Raw genomic sequence first — 4,723 nt, 5'->3', positions numbered from 1 at the left:
AAAAAAAAAAAAAAAAAAAAAAAAAAAGAACTATCAAACCATAAAAAGACATGGGTAAAACTTAAATGCACCATGTTAAGTGAAATAAGCTAGTCTGAAAAATGATACATATGACATGATTTCACTTATGTGACATTCTAGAAAAGGTAAAACCATGGAGTAAAAATATCATCAATTGCCAGGAATCCAGAGGGAATGGGATGAGGATTCAATAGGTGACAGACAGGAGAATTTTTAGGGCAGTGAAACTATTTCTTATAAGTTTGTTGGGTAAATACATGACCCTATATATTTGTCAAAATTTATAGAATTGTACAGCACAAAGTATGAACCTTAATATTTGCACATTTAAAGAAATCATTTAGGTCAGGGGAATCTCAAATGGAATGCAGAATGTGACAACACAATGTCTGTATTATAAATGTAGGAAATAATCTCACTGAAGAGAGTGGTGAATAACATGGCTGACCTAAGTAACTAGAAATGAGTGGAGTCTGTAAAATAAACTGTCATGAGCACTCTAGCCAATGATGTTGTTCTCATAGGGGTACGGGTTCTTAATGCTGACACCACCGTTTGTATTTGAACAATCAGGTAGATGGCAAATGGTGGAAGACAGGTTCCTCATGGTTGGAATGGGAAGCAGCAGATAAACAAAATGAAAGGTAACAATGATCCATGGGGTGAGAGGTTACTGCTGGGTATATATCAATACGATTGTGTGTTTAACCTTTATACACATGGATGGTTGAATATAGAAATATTTGTGTATGTACACTAATGAGTATACATGCATCTATTTCTTTGTGCTATTATCTGAAAGGGCCCAAAATAAATGATATCCTCAAAAACCTAAAAGAAATAAGCAGGTAGCAACAAATACATCTAGTGGCCAGATCTTGGTTTCTAATACTCCTTTCTAATAAAAGGGACCAGATTCCTCAGAGAAATGATTAATTCAAAGATTTAGGGAAGAAACATGGAAGAGGAAATACTGTGGGTGGAGGGAAGCCCTATAATGATGGGAATATGTCAAAGGGAGACAGAAAAGAATTTCAAATGGTCAAAATACAACAATAAGAGCCACAAGGGAGATAAGAGGAGTAGAGGAAGGGGATAGAAGGAGAGGGAGGAGGACTGGGAAAAGGAAGGAACTTTTGAATAAAATTGACCAAATTGGGGCTGCCAATGTGGCTCAGTGGTAGAGTGCTTGTCTATCATGCATGAGGCCCTGGGTTTGACTCCCAGAACTCCCCCCCAAAATTTTTAACATTTATTTTTTAGTTTTAGGTGAACACAATACCTTTATTTTATTTTTATGTGGTGCTAAGGATCGAACACAGTACTTCATGCTTGCTAGGCAAGAAGCGTTCAACCTCTGAGCTACAGCCCCAGCCCCAGCACCAAAATAAATTAATCAAATTAGCTATGAACCTATATGAATATACCACAGTGAATTTCACCTTTATATATATCATCAATATCAACAGTGACTAGTGATCTAGTGATGCTGGTAGTGTGGAGCTTTGATATGGTGTAATGGAAATGCCACTTTACCCTTATGGTCTTCCTCCCCCCCCAAAAAACATATCACCAGACTGATCATGAGGGGAAAAAAATACAAATCCTAACTGAGGCACATTCTGTAAAATTCCTGAGCAGTACTCTCCAACATTGTCAAGGCCATCAAAAGCAAAGAAAGTCTGAGAAATTGAAAGAATCAAGAGAAGCCTAAAGAAGCACAACTAAACAATGTAATATTTTACTCTACATGGGTTCTTGGGTCAGAGAAATGGTAGGTAAAAACTAAGGTGGTCTGTAAAAAGAGCATACTACAGGGACACAGCCACATCAATGTTTATAGCAGCACAATTCACAATAGCTAGACTGTGGAACCAACCTAGATGCCCTTCGATAGATGAATGGATTAAAAAAATGTGGCATTTATACACAATGGAATATTACTCAGCACTAAAAAATAACAAGATCATGGAATTTGCAGGGAAAAGGATGGCATTAGAGCAGATTATGCTAAGTGAAGTTAGCCAATCCCTAAAAAAAAAATGCTGAATGTCTTCTCTGATATAAGTGGGGTGACTCAAAATGGAATAGGGAGGAAGAGCATGAGAAGAAGATTACCACTAAATAGGGAAGGGAGGTGGGAGGGAAAAGGAGGGAGAAGGGGAGTTGCATGGAAGATGGAAGGAGACCCTCATTGTTATACAGAATACATGTATGATGTTGTGAGGAGAAAAAAAAAAGAAGTGTGTCACATTAGATTGGGTAGAGAGAAGTGAGGGGAGGGGAGGGGAGGAGTAGGGGGATAGGAAGGGCAGCAGAATAGAAGAGACATTATGATTGCTGTATGTATATAGGTGACTCTATGACCAGTGTGATTCTGCAATCTGTACAATCAGAAAAATAAGAAATTATACCCCAATTGATTCATATGTATGAATTGCCAAGATCATTGTAATGTCATGTGTAGCCAATTAAAAAAAAAAAACTAAGGAGGTCTGAATGTATGGACTTTAGTAAAGAATAATGTGTGAGATATATGGGAACTCTGCATATCACCCTTGCATTTTTTTGTGAATCTAAAACTATTATAGATTTTAAGTTTGTTTTAAAAAGTAAGTGATGGCCAGGCCTGGTGGTGCATTCCTGTGATCCCAGTGAACTCTACCCAAGAGGTTAAGGTAGGAGGATCTTTAGTTTGAGGCCTGCCTGGGCAACTTAAGGAAACCATGTCTCAAAATTAAAAATCAAAAAGACTAGGGATGGAGCTCAGTAGTAAAGGGCCCCTCAGCTCAATCCTCAGTTCTGAAAAAAATAAAAAATACAGTCATGGAGGCAATGTCTACATTATTTGCTTATGAGATAAGTTTATATCTAGAGAATTCAAGAAAACAATTACTATATACTTTGAGAATTGAATACAATGGTGAGATTAAAAAATATATAAACAACCTCCTAGAACCAAATGAAAATGTGAATACAACATACCAGAATCTATGGAATACAGTGAAGAAAGTTCTAAGAGGGAAGTTTATAGCTGTAAGTACTAAAAACTCAGAGCTATAAATTATTTGTTTGAAAATTACATTTCAAATAAATAACCTAATGAAGTATCTCAAGTTCTTAAGGAGGCAAGAATAAACCAAATCCAAACCAGTAGACGGAAAGAAATAATAAAGTTCAAAGCTGAAAATAATGAAATAGAAACCAAAAGAATGGTGTGGAATATCAATGAAACAAAGAGTTTATTCTTTGAAAAGATAAACAAGATTGAAAAGCTCTTAGTTCATCTAATCAAAAAAAAGAGAGAAGACCCAAATTAAATAAAATTAGAGATGAAAATGGGGTATTACAATAGATACCACTAAAACCCAAGGGATTATTAGGGACTACTTTGAAAATTTATATTCCAATAAGTTGGAATATCTAGAAGAAATGGACAAATTTTTAGACACAAAAAATCTACAAAAATTGAACCAAGAGGATATTAAAAAAACTAAACATATCCAACCACAAGATTTAAACAGTAATAAAAAGTCTCTCAACCACAAAAAGCCCAGGACCAGATGGATTCACTGCTGAATTTTACCAGACCTTCAAAGAAAAATTAACTTCAATACTCCTCTATTTCATGAAATGGAAAGAGAAGGAATGCTTCCAAACTCATCCTCTGAAGCCAGTGTTACCCTATATCAAAATCAGATAGGGACGGAAAAACAACAAAAGAAAAAAAAAATACAGATCAACAACTTTGATGAACATAGATGTAAAAATCTTCAGTAAAATACTTGCAAACCAAATTCTTCAGCACACAAAAGATCATACATCTGATCAAGCTGATTTCATTCCATGGATACAAGGATGGTCCAACATATACAAATCAATAAACATAATGTATGACATCAACAGAATGAAGGATAAAAATCATATGATCATCTCAATAGGTGCAGAAAAAGCCTCCACAAAATTCAACACCTGTTCCTATTAAAAAGCCCTAAAGAAACTCGATATAGAAGTATCTTACTTCAACATAATAAAGGCTACATATGAAAAACCCATAGCCAACATCACATTGAATGGGGGAAAACTGAAAGCATTTTCTCTATAATCAGGAAAAAGACAAGAATGTCCATTCTCACCACTCCTATTTTCATAATAGTACTTGGAATTTAGCCAGCGCTCTTAGGAAAGAGAAGGAATTGAAAAGTATACAAATAAGAATGGAAGAAGTCAAATAATCCCTTATTATCTTGTAATTTAAAGATCTTAAAGACTCCACCAAATGACTTTTAGGCCTTATAAATAAATTCAACACAGTAACATGATACAAAATCAACATACAAAAATCAGTAGCTTTTCTATACACCAATAAGGAACCTGCTGAGAAAGAAATTAGGAAAAAATCCATTCACGACAGTTTCAAAAGAAATATTTAGGAATAAAATCAATCAAGGGAGTGAAAGACCTCTACAATGAAAATTATACAACACTGAAGAAAGAAACAGAAGACACTATACAAAAGAAAAACAGCCTTTGTTCATGGATTGGCAGAATTAATATTGTTAAAATGGCCATATTGCCAAAAGCAATCTACAGATTCAAGGCAATCCCCATCCAAATACCAATAACATTCTTCCCAGAACTAGAAAAAAATCCTAAAATAATATGAAAGAATCAAAGATCCAAAATAGCATATATATATATA

This window comes from Marmota marmota, unplaced genomic scaffold, assembly GCF_001458135.2.
Source record: "Marmota marmota marmota unplaced genomic scaffold, marMar, whole genome shotgun sequence".
In the NCBI taxonomy this organism is placed as follows: Eukaryota; Metazoa; Chordata; class Mammalia; order Rodentia; family Sciuridae; genus Marmota; species Marmota marmota.
Note: the sequence above shows the minus strand (reverse complement) of the source record.